This window comes from Cavia porcellus, unplaced genomic scaffold, assembly GCF_034190915.1.
Source record: "Cavia porcellus strain 051 isolate PalLab524CR breed Dunkin Hartley unplaced genomic scaffold, mCavPor4.1 scaffold_29, whole genome shotgun sequence".
Lineage (NCBI taxonomy): Eukaryota > Metazoa > Chordata > Mammalia > Rodentia > Caviidae > Cavia > Cavia porcellus.
This window is the reverse complement of record NW_026947512.1, coordinates 25,522,750-25,538,110: the sequence shown is the minus strand read 5'-3', so window position 1 is coordinate 25,538,110 and position 15,361 is coordinate 25,522,750. Positions and strand designations below refer to the sequence as shown.

Sequence of the window (15,361 nt, the reverse complement as noted above, 5' to 3'; positions counted from 1 at the left end):
GTTAACACTTTCCTGTTCCCATGTACCAATAAAAGGTGAACTAAGTGAAAGAGAGCATTTAGGGGTGCTCTAAAGGATAAAGGACTCATAAAAGAACAGTTTAGGGGAGGACAGAAAGAAAGAGAAATACTGCAGGCCTGGCAAAAGTTTGTAGTGAAGGAGATTACAGGAGGTAATGAGAGGATGGCTGTGAAACAGTCTCAGTACTCTATAAAGAGAAACTGGGAAATACTCGCTCCTCCCCAATCTTGTGATGTGCCAAGTCATCCAGGAACAACTTTTACCCCAGAAGAACATGGTGCCTCCAGCAACTGTCAATTCAATATCTTACCAACAGTTCCAGCACTGGGATATGTCAGTCCAGTTAATACCAAGAAACCTATGGGGCTTTGCATTTTTAGATCCTGTATGAAGCTTATGTGCTACTTTCTTCACTTTGATGGAAGTGACAAAAGAACAGGGAGAAGATAACTCTGGTTGCTAATGATAAAAGATATCTACAGCAATGTTCGAATGCCATTGCCCGTCTCCAATCATTCCTTTGATATGTAGAAAAAAATCCATACTACCATTCTTTTTCATGAAAATCCATGAATATTTTATTGCTAAATCCCTTACAAGTATAAAAACATAGAAAAGAGAACATCAAGTGTCAGAGTGAATATCAAATCTCGATACTAATTTGGCCTTTCTGAAGCAAATGATTCTGGCATATTACCTCTTTCTGGATTCTCAGTTTCCACATCTATTAAATGAAAGTTTTGTCTTTCCTACTTCCAGGTGTTTTGTAAGTTTCAGTTGAAGTGATACATACAATGTTGCTTTGCAAAGCATCCAGTGCTCTATTACTATATTATTATTTTGTCAAAAGCTGTTTGTGGTCCAGCATGTCACATGAATCCGTGCTCTCGTCTGCTGCCTCTGCCAATGCATTTGCCTGTAGTGCTGTAAAATTTATGGACACCTGATTCAACTACTTTGTATCACAAACAGTACTATGGAGAACATAGTGATTTTCTGGAATTTATAATCTCTAGATTGATCCAAAATATGTCAAGTACATTTTATAACGTTTATTTTCCCTTGAAGACATAGAATTACATCTAAAAGATCAAAGGTGCACTTTCAATATGAGCCTTGACATTAGACTCTAACTCTGGGTGAGTTGTTACTACATTCTTTTGTTTAACCACTTATGATTCCAATTATTTAAGTACAGGATGACCAACAATTGATTAGTTTTTTAATCAATTTTTATAAAATAATATAACAGAAAATATAAAAAATGACAAGTTTTTCGAATTTATTCATTGTAAGAATTGTCTGGTTAAAATGACACCTACTTCACCGACACTTAGGATAGTACAAACAAATGTGCTATTCTACTGATTCTCAGGGATATTCGTAAGTGGTTAATCTTTTTCTTTTTTATTGGTACCAGGGATCGAACTCACGACCACACACTTGCAAGGCAGGCGCTTATGCCGCTGAGCTAAATACCCGGGCCCAAGTGGTTAATCTTTAAGAAAAGAAATCTAATGGCATAAATTATGGTGACATATTAACCAGTGAAACATGACAACATAAACCTTCCAAGTCAGCAACAGCACTTCCGGGTTATCCAAATGCACCCATTCTCTGTAGGCTTCTTAGGTTCTGAAACCAGAAAAGATGAATACTCAGAGTATCTTTTCCTGTTGCTTCTTTTTTCAGTCTGTTTCTTTAACTTCAGAATTATAGGATTATTGCATACCATTTTTATAAACAAATTCAAAACACTAGACTTACTGAAATTCTAAGGGTTTTCATTTGTATCTTAATATGGGGTGCAGACTTCAGAAACTCACAAAAGCTCCATAAGCTGCAAGCAAGACCTTCTACTGTTGCCGTTTTTTAATTTCTTCCAGTTTTGCAGGGAGATGATAACTCCAGTTGGTTGTGACAATAGATATCTACAGAAAGGTTCGGATGCTACTGCCTGTCTCCAACAACTCCTGTGATACATAAAAAATCCAATCAGCAGAATACATCCTTTTTATGAAAATCCATTGTACGCATATGCCTGCAGTGAATAACATTTATCAGGAACTTTCTACATACCTGTTATGATGATAAGCACCTCTTGTTGATTATCTCTAACACCGAAAGTGAAAAGTGTGACCATTGCAGAAGAAGCACAAGCTCGAGGCCAGTGATGTTGAACTTTTAGGGATGCATGCCCAACTGCAACCCCAAACTCACTTATTTAATGCAAAGTGCCAACACTATGATTAAAATTGAATACTAGGTTTTCATTTAGAAAAGAACAACTCATGCATTAGCAACTTTTGTCTGAAAAGAAAAATAACACATATGCTATACGGTTGCCCCCAGTGTTCTAGGCCGTGTATGTGAAATTTCAGAGATTGCTTTGCTATAATTTAGTATAATCACAGCCTTGGCCAATGGAAGTTCACCGTGTCTGGTTTTTTCCCCCAATGTGTGTGGTTTTTCACGTGATGTCACATTGTATTGATTACCAGAATAAAATCTTTGAGAAAAACATGTTTCCCTTGTTAAACAGACACAGATGAGCTATATGGCCCAGGTGGAGTTACAATTTGTTGGTTAGTTAAAGAGGTGGCAAAGTCTGACAGCTTGAGAGCTGTGATGTTAGAGGACTGTATTTTTAATTATATTGATATTGATTAAGAAAGCAGTGAAAGCCTCTGGTGGTACTTCTTCCTAGAATTTTACCAAGAACTGATCAAGAAGTTACATGATCAACATAAACAAACAGATTGTTTAAAAAGAATAATCTTCACTGCCCCAGTAAAAATTTTCTTCTGCTTTACAGAACATAACATCAACTGATTTTAGATCATGTGATGTTGACTCGGGAAAACCTAGATAGATCAAATGTGTAATAGAGAAAATCACTGCTATGTAAAAGGCAAGAAGTTTACACAATAATTTGTGCCATTTCTTGCTTATCTAATGTCTGAAATAGTGAGCATTTACCGAGTATTCACTGTGGGACAGGAATTTTTCTCCTGCCTGATCCAATATAATCTCCATTATATACCAATGACAAAGGTAATGTGTCCTTTATTTCAGAGATGAGACTATATAAGTCTCCAAGATTACCCAACTGTCCAACTGAGTGACACGGAGTTTGACCTCAGTCTTTTGATTTTTGGGGACCATTGCCACAGCACTTCACAATCTTCCAGGCAGGGCTAGGCTGCCAGAGGCTCAGATTTTCAAAGCACTGGGGGGTGAACTATACATAGGTTATGACCCTTTAGTTTGTCTTTGCAAGGTGGTGACTATTCGGAGTTATGTATTTGCTGACATTAATTACAAAACAAAAGCAGTTATCTTTGAATAAAGCAATATCACTGAAATCTTTCCTTTGAGTTGAAATGCATTTGAAACAGTGAAAACTGGAAAATTCTCTGCTTCTTTTTTCAGATTATGTTTAGAAATTATATTATTGTAAAGAAAGCTCAGATAAAACAAAAAGGTTTAATTCTCAGCTTGTTTTTATGATGCACATGCAAAAGTCAGTATGGACATAGCATACTTGTGTTATTTAGCCATATGTTTTCTTATGCGGTCTTAATTTACTAATGTGATCAGCAAGACACACAACTGAAATTGGTCAATGTCAGACAAAACAAAACAATCTAATCCAACCTTGAAAGCTGCATCATAGTATGCAGGGGCCACTAGTCATGCCTGCACATTCAGCTCTTGCAGGACTGTTGGCTGGTGCCAAATGAGAGGCTCCATAAATGCAAAAATAGACAAAATTTTTAAAATATAGCATGCATAAAAGAATGTAAAAGTATCTCTTTTATTAGAATTAATAACACATCTAAAATAACAGTATTTTGGAAGTTTTAAGTAAAATGAATTAGAATTGATTTGATCATCTATTTTTAATGTGACTATTAAATTTAAAATCATATATGTAGCTTATATTATGTTTGTATTGGACAGTGCTATGCTTGACTTTAATTTTTTGATACATATCCTTGACAGTTACTTATCTATGATTAAATTGACCTGTAATGACAAAATGATTAAATATTGGGATACAGAAAGTTTAGCTACTGTCAATATCCTTCCATCCAACAGCTCTAACAAATAGCACCAAAGTGGCACAAAATCATGACTACTATATATACTATTTTAATCATAGTCTTCTCTTTTCTAGCAAAAGTTTTAGTGAACTGCAATTAGACCTAAGAAAAGAGTTGAATAGTAACATTTCTTTACTTCTAGCCAACTCTTACAGCTACAAAAAAGTTCCCTTGTGTTTTGCTGACAGTTGCATCATAATTTAGCTATTTTTCAAACGAGTTTTATAATTTTTTAGAACAATAAACTCTTTATTTTATACTGGTCATGGCAGGAAATGCACAACCAGATCCAGGAATCAGGAAAGACGTTTTGGTATAAACAGACAAAAGTTTTTGGTCGTTTACTGTAAATAAAAAGAAAGTAAATTTGAATTAGCTACATGTTTAGAATCTGCATTTCCTTTGTGTGTGTTTGCTTTTGTTAGCTTCTACTAAAATACTTTTAATTTTCTTAAAAAATGAATTTATATATAGCATATGGGATCATATAAAAATAGGAAAAATTAAATTCCCGGAGGTGAAATTAGATGCTAGTAATTAAAAGAAGAAAGGAAAAGAAAAATTAATTGCACTCAGTGTAATAGACTCATGTGGCATTGAGAATTTTCCATGTGACTCAAGAGTTGCAAGTAGAAGCCCTTCTCATTCTGGGATACAGAGACAGGAATAGAATACTAGGAAATTCTTTTGTGTTGTATAAAGTTATCCCATCGCCTTTTAAGAAATGCTAATTTGTTTCAAAAAGTTAATGTAAATGTGACAGATATTGTAATAACAACAAAAATGATCACAAGGTTAGAAAATAAAATGTCTAAGAACAGAGAGTTTTAGCACAATTTTTTTGGTATCAGAAACTCAGAACTTCACACTATGCCACTATCATCTCTGGCACTAATACAGAATTTTTAACTTTAAATAAAATCAAAGTTTTTAACCTGGACAGGGGATGAATGACAGTTTTCCAAAATTGGAAATAACAAATGTGTCTGAGGCAAAGTGCACAATACATAAAGATAGATATTATCATGTGATAATAGCAATGAAATCTCTGCCTAAGAATGTACCCAGTACTTTCAACTGTCCACCACCTTAATTCATATCCTTTGTTTGACAAATCTGAAGGAGAAGGATACAGATTTCCTCTCATACCTGCCCACAGTGCATCTGTCTCAAACACTGCTCAGCATTCGGTATGATGATTATCAATTTGTATAACTCTTTTGGGACAAGAACTCATGTCTTTGTCTACATCATTTGAGAATCTGACAATGTCCTTGGCATACACTAGTAGGCACTTAGTAGATATTTAATGCCTAAATGCATGAACAAACACATCACAGTTTAATTTTGTTGTCATCAGGGCCACTAAAAAGTAGTCCCTTATTTGTTCTTGATTCTAAGGTGAGGAGAAGGCAGGATGACTGAACATAGCTATCTAACTTTTAGACACAGCTCAGTCTCTTGCTTGGGCAAGATGCATAACCTGAGACTCATCCGTATAATGGTAGCACAATATCTACATTACAAAGTGACTGTAAGCTTTAAATTCAATTTAATTATGTACAAAAACAAGTTAAACTGAGTATATCACAATGTTGATTGATGTAGGCAATACATTCATTCAAGCGTACATTCCAACAAACAGGTACAGTTCTCGGTGTTAAGTCTATAACCATGAAGTGTCTTTAACATTACCCCATATAAAATCCTTAGGTAAAACTACCTGCTGATGATTTTTTATTTCCCATTCCCTGACTGCCAATTCCTGGGGCAGTAATCCTCCTAATGCAGAGTGTTGGGAATTCAGATGACTGCTCATTTGCAATCTGAAACTGACTTGAGCACAGGAGTCCATGTGTTTGAGTCCTCTTCTTGGTCTTAAACTTCCACTGTTGAACAGCCCATCACGACTCTAAAGTGCTTCCATATGCTTATCAGGAATTCCTAGCTTTATCCTCATCAGGGAAATATTTGTGAAGATATCAATTGAGCCATTTCTACACTCGGTTTAGAATTTAGATGGAGGGAAGCTGAGTATTTACAGAGGTGACCGTGGCACATACACCAAGTGGTTTCACTTTCACAGCCCTCGTTTCCTCAGAAATTTTGACTCTCTTGGTAGAATGGACCTTAATTTTAGGTTCGTTCAATGCAACCCAGTAGGGAAAGGTGACAAATTGAAGCAGACACTCCTTATCATTTAATCTAGTAAATTAGGTATTCCTACATTCAAAACTAAAATCTAAAAGAAATGGAGTTCTCTACACCAGCAAGTCAGAGAAGCAGCAGGTCCAAAGGTAAGATTATCATATTCATTATTTTTATCTCCCTCTTTGATTTCTTATTCATAAGAGTCTATTAATAGGGTTATATCTGAAACTTTTCTCTTTGCGGATATTTTAACCAAAAATAAAACACCCCCCCCATTGCTATAGAAATGGTCACAAGAAGTTTAGATTAAAAAATATAAATCAAAGCAGATTCTGTTTCTTAGCTCAATTAGAAAGTTTTAAATTTGATTATATTGAAAGACTGTTGAGGTCTTAAGTGGTAGTATTTCGGGGTATTGTGGGTACCAGAAGTAATTTTCAAATTCTTATTCCATCTAATGAATTGCAACAAACAATTGGTGAAAGTACATTAACATTTACTTAAAGCAAAATAAGAAATGGAAAAGAAGCACCTCCAAAAAATGACCAACGAGAAAAAAAGTGCTTAGAAGGAAAAAGAGGCGGTACACCTGCACACAGAACAAACCCCTACAAAAACAAACAAACCAACCAACCGAGAAGATCGCGTCATGAAGGAGATTGCCGCGATCCTTTTATGGTTTCTTTGCCAGCTGATCCAGGTGGTCCCACTTGAGCTCCTGAGGGACGACTGGGCCAGGTGCTAGGTGGGCTTGTTCACGAGTCAGGCGATTAGTATCACGGGCCAGGTCAGTGTGTTCTCCTATTACAAAACTGGTAGGGTGCAGAGCTCTGCTTGACCTCCCCTCCACACGGGAGCTGCTGCTTTGCACCCGGTGGGTAATGAGCTTCTTCATTCGGCAGATCGTGCCCAGCTGGCCGCTCCAGCCACATTGTCTTACACCAGTCTCTGACGTCAGGAGGAATAGTATTCTCTTGTTAGCAATATTTGTGTCTCTATGAGAGGTTAATGATTTCACTGGATGTGCAAGACAGGATAGGAAGGTGGCAGCAACACAATCATTGTTTTCTCTTCCTGGAAATTCAATAGCTATCTTTTATTCACCCTCTCCCCACATACATAATTTCATATGAGGCTTAGTTCTAGGCTCCTAGGATTCTAGGAGTCTTGACTGAGTTGGGGGTAAAAGTTGGGTTCTTCGGTATCGCAGAAAAGCAGGTTAATTTTAGGATCAGTTGGGTGCTTAGATCTGCCTTTATATGGCCTTGGCTCACTCTCAAGAAATGTTAGTATATTGGAATGTTTGGCCTCCCCTTCATAACCCTTGTCTAAGTTTTTAGGCAGGACCATATTTCTGTCTCAGTGCTGTTTAATTTTGGGCTTGTTCCTTTAAAGTTAGGTTACGGATGTGCTAAGACTATGGTTTAACCCTAGCAGATGAGCAGTTAGTCACTCTCAAGTGGATGGTATGAGGGAAAGAAGTCAACTACCTCTCATTATGGCAAGTTCTCGGACTGGGAACTGTGTACACATTACGTCCTTAACCCCTCAAAACAGTTTGTCAAGTGATTCTAATCCTACTTTTATTTAGAGAAACTCATGTTCTATTTGGTTGCAGGCAAAATCACAGAAAGAATTAATTTGAGGAACTGCGGTACCACTGCAGCTAATTTTGTAAAGATCACACAGCCTTGTAAAATGTGGCAGTGAAAGAATTTGACCACAAGTCTGTCTGATCCAGAGTCAGGATCCTGTTTATGCTGCACCGTCCTAGGCTAATAGGACTCCTGGTGCTCCTGTCTGAACTCCTTTAAGAGCTCCAGAACTTGTAGAACTCATGCGAGTGACATTTTCCAGTTGAATGCTGCACTAAGTGACAAAATTGAAGATGAGTGGTCTGGCAAAGAAAATCTGAAGCTGGGTCAGAGAAAATTTGTTCACCGAACAGAAGAGGTGAGTATAAGGTGCAACTTACCTAAGCTGAAACTAAAAAGGTAAATCTATAGCTTCAACAAAATGATTTTGCCTTTCCAGGGCCTAATATAAGGCTAAAGAAGAAAAATAAATTTGCTATTGGATGTGACAAAATAAACCATCCAAAACAACAACCACAGATTGCAAGGAGCTAGGAGCAGAAGAAAGCAAGCAAAAAAAAAAAAAATTCATAAAAACTAGAGTGAGCTATATATTGTACCTGTCATTATTTCTTTAAACTGAATTTAAGATAAATATAAGTGAGCCACTCTCATGCTCTGTATCACAGTGGATATGAAATTAGGATTTTAGATAACAGGGGTTACCAGAGGAGTAGAAGGGGGAAAGCCCATGGAATTCAGGAGGATTGATTTTGGGAAAGAAATTTTCAGTTGCCTGGGTAATGGCACTGATAAATCACTCAGAGGAACATTACCGAAATTTAATCAAGGGTTCATCTGCTGTCCTTTTACTATTCATATCTCAGAACTGAGCTGGGAATAAACTTCTCTCTGTTAAGTGTTTTATTGAAAGGGAAGTAGGGGTGAAGGAAGATGGAGAGGAAAATGGGAATTATTCAACAAGGACTCTTCTAGAACCACGTTAGACTTTCCAATACACTAGCCAGTGCCAAAACCTATGGTGTGCCAGAAAAGGGCACAGGCAAAACTATCCGCAGCTGTGCATAAATGCTCGGAGGCATGCTGGATGTGGTCACCCATATTAATGGCATTAAAGACTTCCTGTCACTTTAAGAGAAAGGAAGTGCAGAAGGGTGTGGGTGTGCACGCCTATTGGCTGGTGAGCTTCTCACTGTGAGAGTTGCAGGGTGTGTTTCCTGGTGACAGAGGCATTAAGGTAAATGGCAGTGGGGACCTGCAGGAAGCACAGTAAGGTGGAAATCAGCTCACCTTCGAGGCTGTTTGTGATGCTTACCTAGTGCCGGATATCATTCTCCATTTCTTCAGGTTGGGGACTGTCTTTAATTACCTGTTTGATGTCACTCCCATATTGCTGGGCTCCCACATCTGTTTTTAATTTTCCATCAATTACCAAAGCCATATATATTGAATGAAGAAAATTTGAAAACTGTAGAAGACAGGGAAAATAAAATAAAACCAGCTCATAATTCTGTCACCCTGCAATAACCACCATTAATATTTTGTTGTGTAGCCTTCTAAGTATTTAGTTTTACAAAACCAGGATGCTAGTATGCAGATTGCTTTATGGCCTGTCTCTCGACACCCCACGACTTTTATCTCTATTTTTATGTTCCAAATCCTCACCTATTTTCTATCTTTGGTATCTGTCTTGGGCAAATGTCCCACCCTGCTGTTGTGTCCCGTCCCTGACTTTACTGGTTTTGTCAGTGGCTTCCTTCATGTCTTCTTTTAGTCCATGCTCTTTGCAGGAAGTCACTTCTTCATTCATATGTTCAAATTCCTCTTTACAATCACCTATCAAAACCTCCGTTCTCAAAAGGTCTGATGATCTTTCTATCCTATGTTCAACAGTGCTGGAGAAAAGCATGTAATTATGTCAGCTACTCAAAGTTCTATTTCTCAAACATGATCTTCCTGTTAGAAATGAATTGTGCTCCTACCTCTAGGTCTCTGTCCAGAAATTCCCTTCTTGAGCTGTCTCCTGTGGTTTGAGTTCTGGTATTTCTTCAAAGGGCTTTGATGAACTCCACACAAATATGTATCATAGATATGGACTCATTGCAATCAGTAAAGTAATTTCTATATCTTTAGCCTGTATACTTCTCCAAAAGAAGAATCATTCCTAATGGCAACACACCACACGGCAAGTGTTCAACACAGGTAAATAAAAGGATAAGTAAGTGAAAAAATCCTACGTCATTTTTCCTTCTTTCCCAGTTGACAAAGAGATTTTATCTACATTATCATATTTAATCTTTAAAGACAGTCTCTGCAACATTGGCTCAGTGGCATTATTTTGACCATTTAAAACAGAGATTTTTGTGCAGGACTTGAATAGGTTTTGCAGTGCTAGAAAGGTGGGTAGCCAGAAGCTTGGTATTACTTCTCTCCTGCCCTCTTTCTCAGCGTCCCTCACCAAGGCAGCCTCTGGTGTGGCAGAAATGACCTACCTGGGATGGTGCAGGAAACTGCAACTCTGCATATCCTGCTGAATAAAATCTTTTCATTTTAAAATTATCTTTGCAATTGTACAAGTTTAGTGCAGTACTTTACGCATGAGCTTCAACTACTTATAACAGCTTGTCCAAAAGATCCGCCCCCCCCCCAATATTTATCATCTGGTTTCCTAGAACCTGCAACCATAAATGTCTCCAGAGGTCTGTATAAACTCGATGTGAGAAATAACACACTGCACCACACAGCTTTTCACAGCTGTGGGTTAAGGCAGGACTTAATGTTATTTGCACATCAGTGAGCGAAATGAGAAGCACCTACTCAAGCATCAGTATTTCCACTGCAAACTTTCGGAGCAGTATCTTAGCTCCAGAGCTTAGCAGAGATGTACATTTGGATGTGCTTTAAAGGCATTTTGCAATTTAGATGGAAAGAAACTCCCCCTTACTCTTCTAGATATATAACTATACTTCATCCTCCCCTCATCTGCACAACTGATGGACCTCTTTCTGATGACCAATGGACGTCCTGTGGATCACTATTAAATTTATTGGAAATATTTGGAAGATATAATGTTTCCCAGAGAGAAAAATTGATAAATGTTTATACATCTAGAATGAGAAATAATAAGGAAGACAAAGTTCCGTGTTACTTCACTCCTAGATACACCTGCTTAACCTTGCAGAGACCTGAGTTATTACAAAAAGGTAAAAAATGCAAGATGAGGGCTATCAATACATATTTAGATGGTATTAGTGAAGAATTTTCATTTTACATAGCAGAATGAGGCAGGAAATCTATTATTTATGCAAGATTCTTTAGAAGGTACAGAATTATAAAAAAAACCCCAGCCTTCTGGTTTATAAAATTATCCCCAAATGCATAATTATACACAAATGTTTCACTTCTTATTGCTACTGATAATGGCTTTCTTGATAGATATGTTCTTCTATTACTAAAGGTATCTAATGACTTATTTAGATTTATTTATTAAAAGTTCATTATAAAATATCAAGTATACCATATTCTTGTGAGTATATTAAAACAAGTACACAGCAAGAAAATGAGTTCTTTTTTTAATACTTAAATATTTTCTATTTATTTATTTGTCTTTTTGAGACAGGGTTTTGCTATACAGCTCAGGCTGGCCTTGAACTCACCTTGTAGCTGAGGCTGGCCTCAAACTTGCAGTGGTCATCCTGCCTCAGTCTCCTGAATGCCAGGATTACAGAAGTGTGCCACAGCGCCCTGCTTAGAAAATGAGCTCTAAACATACTCAAATTCCTATCCAAATTGTTTTCTTGTTTCATTTTCTTTTATTCTTTGATATTATGGAATCTTAAAAACTGAATCTCTCTTGGATGGGCATAGATAGAAATAAGCTACACACTGAAAAACTTACCACGGCATGGACAATTCCAAAAGCATAGAAAACAATAAAATTTAAAACCATGAAGCAGACATTTGAAATGTGGTAAATCACAGCTGGATCTTCCCTCCTTTTAATTTTTTGATGCATATATGTAGAGATGAAGGACTTAATAGAATTTATCAGAATTGTCTTCAAGAATAAAACTGTTGTAAGAGTTCCTACATTAGGGTCTTTGAGTTTCAAAATACTGATGAAGCAAAACACACAAATAAGCAGTTTTTGGAGAGGAAACAAATTGGGTCCCTTCCTCCGATACCAGCTTCCTTTTACCTCTCTCCTATGGTGGCTGCAAGCCAGTTCCTGTGGCAAGACATTTAAAAACGACTGTGTGGCTCTGTATTGATTGGCAACATGCAATTTGGCTCCATAAAGTCTGCAGAATGAATCAGGAGCTGAGGCTGTTACCCGCCTTCCTTCAATGTATCTTTGTTTGCTTACCACAGGAAAAACAATTTAATAACAGGCAGTTTACAGTCTTGATTATAGTTAGCTGGTATGGTTCAGTTCCCCTGTACTGGCAAAACTCAGCCAACAGATTTGGTGGTTTTATTTATTTTTTTATATGGTTAGCTTTAATGGCCCATTTGTGATTAAATCCAGAATTTTAGTCTATCCTACTGACTTCGGGTATAGCTAGGAGCCCTATATTTTACCAAGAATTTCTGTCTCTAAGATGCTAACATGTCTAAATGTAACACGTAATGTGGTAGCTATTTTGTCTGCGTAACAATTCTGCTGCTGAATTTTTAATTGAACCTATCAATACCCCCAAATGAGACTAAATATAGACACAACCACCAAGTGTAAAGATTCTACTAGAAAAATTACTGGTTTGTGTCAACTTGTACGATCCACAACAGAGAATAATATTCACCATACTCGAAACCCAAGTATTGAAGTTGTTTTGTATAAATGTTATTAATGATTATAATGTGGGTCATGATCAGTGAAAATATAAATTTAAAAATTGTCATTGGGCATTATGCCTTTTCTATTGCATTGATTAATTATTGTTTATGATTATATGTACCCGTTAAATTTTGGGTATGACTGACAATTTTTGTTGTGATAATGGAGGAAAAAGAGGCTCTGAAAGAAATTAGAATCCCTTCATTTCTTTAGTTTGATTTTTTTGTCCTATTCAACATAGACAATTCCTAGTTCTGACTCAGCTGAAAATCAAATAATATAATTTGTACTAGGATTTGGGAACATTTATTGCAGATTAATAAAAAATATATAACCGAAGTCAGACATAAAACATAGAACGTTTAAAAAATATCCATTTTCAGTCTCAAGTGTTTCATTTCCCAGGCTCCGGTCTGCCTTTTTAAATCACCTTGGCTTCCTGCCCCGCTCCGTCTCACACCAAGGGCACCTATATTTTAACACCAGCCTCTGGTGCTACTTACATTTTTCTGTCTTTCAAATTCCTTTTCCTGCTAATAGGAAAAAAAAAAAAAAAGATGATTTGGAGGTATATCTTCTCGTCCTCTTTTGTTTTTCTTTCTCACGCCCCAGGAAAACAAACATTCAGATACTTAAGATAAACATGCATTTCTAACCCAAATGTGATCCTCACTTCACTTCTCTGTCTTGAAAAAAATGACATAACAGTCTTGTCTCATCTGGGATCCAAGGAGGAAAGCTCTCAATATTTCACCATGAAAAATAATAAATATAATGCTTGTTGTAGGTTACTTTAAAATTAGATTAGTGAAACTGCCATTTGACTCTAGTCTGGGGAGAGCAGTATTGTATTGATATTGAATTTTATCAAATGTTTTTTCATGTCTATTAAAATATTTTTTTTCATTTATTACATTAGTAGAGAAAATTTATGTGTTCTCTGAGTTTAAATTTCTTTTTGAAATAAACATCTCTAGCAGTTACCTCTGATATTAGCGATTTTTATCTTTAAAAATTTAATATAAGTTTATCACTTTCATAAAGCTTTCTTAAAGAAATAACATTTGGATTTGTTAATTTACTCTATAACCCATTTTCTTTCATTTTGCTTTTACTTTTATGATTTTTCTTAGCTTTATTTGGTTTTAATTTTTTTCAAGTGTTTTAAAATGGATTCCTTAGATTACTTAAAATTTTTTGTTAATTTTCAATTTCTCTTTTCTAATATACTCATTAACGCTATAAATTTTCCTCAATGTATAACTTTAGCTGCTTCTTGGTGTTTGATGTGTCATATTTTAATATGCTTGACATCATGCCATTTTTATTAATTATTGACCCATAGGTTATTTAGAAACATGTCACCTAATTTTTGAGCATTTAGATATTTTCTAGTTATCATGTTGTTATTGTTATCTAGTTTAGTATCACAATGGAAGGACGTTTTCTATCTGATTTAAATTCTTTGCGGTTTTCCAAGTTTTTTATTTACTCCCACTGGGAAGTCAGAGTTAGTTCTACAATTACTTATGTGCTATTACAGAAGCAAATTATCCTTTCATGTTTTTATGTGCATTTTCTTCATTACTTGTGTAGTGTTAATCTTTTGGGATACTTACCTTTTTCTCAGAAATTTAAATTTTTGACAGTTAAAATTATTTAGCATTGTTTCTTTATAATTTGTTTCTGTTATTTCATGTTTAAGAATAATATTTCTAATCTTGGTGTCTTGAAGATATTCATAGACATTTATTTTTTAAAGTTTTTATGGTAGTGAGAGTATATTAACCAAATAAGATACTAGGATAACATATATAAAACAAGATGAGGTCTAAGCAGAGTGTGTACCATTACGCTACCTAGAACTGATTTTTTTCACCTGTTAGTTTTCCTTTACTTATTTTTTCAGATTGATTGAAAAGCTATTAATAATAGTGACCAACATGATTATGCATTAAGATCTGTGCTAAATGATTTGCAGTCATATTTAATTTCAAAGCAGTTGTCTAAGGTATGTATTTATTATCTTTTCTTTGGCTTACAAGCAAGGAAAATGTCATGCCTAGTCAGGGATCTGACAAGAATAGAACCAGTGTTTAAATTTGGGCACCTTATTACAGGACCTGATTAGTGAGGAATGCTAAGTTCATTCATTAATGGCACACAAATAACTAGTAATTACTCCTTGCCTTAGGAATTTCTCTTGCTCTCTTCCTCTTCCTTTCATCTGATTTTCCTGACTTCCATTTTCTTTGATTTTGACTTAGATTCTTTTTGCATAGGTCCTTTGCACTGATGACTTGATTTTAATAATCTTTCTAAATGGTTTAGTGCCAAATTTTATTGCTTCTTTCTATATTTGGCTGCCCCTTGGGCTTTCATTTCATCCAAGATTCAGGACTGGGTCTATTGCAGCCTAATAGAGAATGTTAAATAAGAAATATGCTATGGTTTGTCCTAGTAACAACTTGCAACAATTCCAAAACCTCCTGTGAACATTACATACATACAGTTTCTTTCTTTCTCTCCATCTTCCTCTTTGACTCCCCACTTTCTCTTTCTCTTTCATTTACTAGATAGTTATCAATAATTAACTGGTTTAGATTAAGCATGAGGCATATACAGGTAAATAAAGTATATGTTTTGCCTGG

General features: G+C 35.9%; 2 long non-coding RNA genes across 3 annotated transcripts in view; one reads left to right on the top strand and one right to left on the bottom strand.

The window, feature by feature from the left end:
• Positions 1 to 1,058: 1,058 nt before the first annotated feature.
• LOC134473911 (uncharacterized) overlaps positions 1,059 to 15,361 on the bottom strand; it is a 32,535-nt gene continuing 18,232 nt past the window's right edge. The window contains exons 1-2 of one of the 2 annotated variants that reach the window (XR_010044394.1): positions 9,856 to 11,303; positions 1,059 to 9,341 (exon numbers count right to left, since the gene is read on the bottom strand). This is a non-coding gene — a long non-coding RNA (uncharacterized LOC134473911). Of the gene's footprint in view, positions 9,342 to 9,855; positions 11,304 to 15,361 lie in introns of those variants that run through there. The other variant, XR_010044393.1, reaches the window with a different exon arrangement.
• The window catches only part of LOC134473910 (uncharacterized), a 30,703-nt gene continuing 21,537 nt past the window's right edge, over positions 6,196 to 15,361 (top strand). Inside the window, exons 1-2 of the long non-coding RNA XR_010044392.1 lie at positions 6,196 to 6,424; positions 7,897 to 8,231. This is a non-coding gene — a long non-coding RNA (uncharacterized LOC134473910). The remainder of the gene's footprint in view (positions 6,425 to 7,896; positions 8,232 to 15,361) is intronic.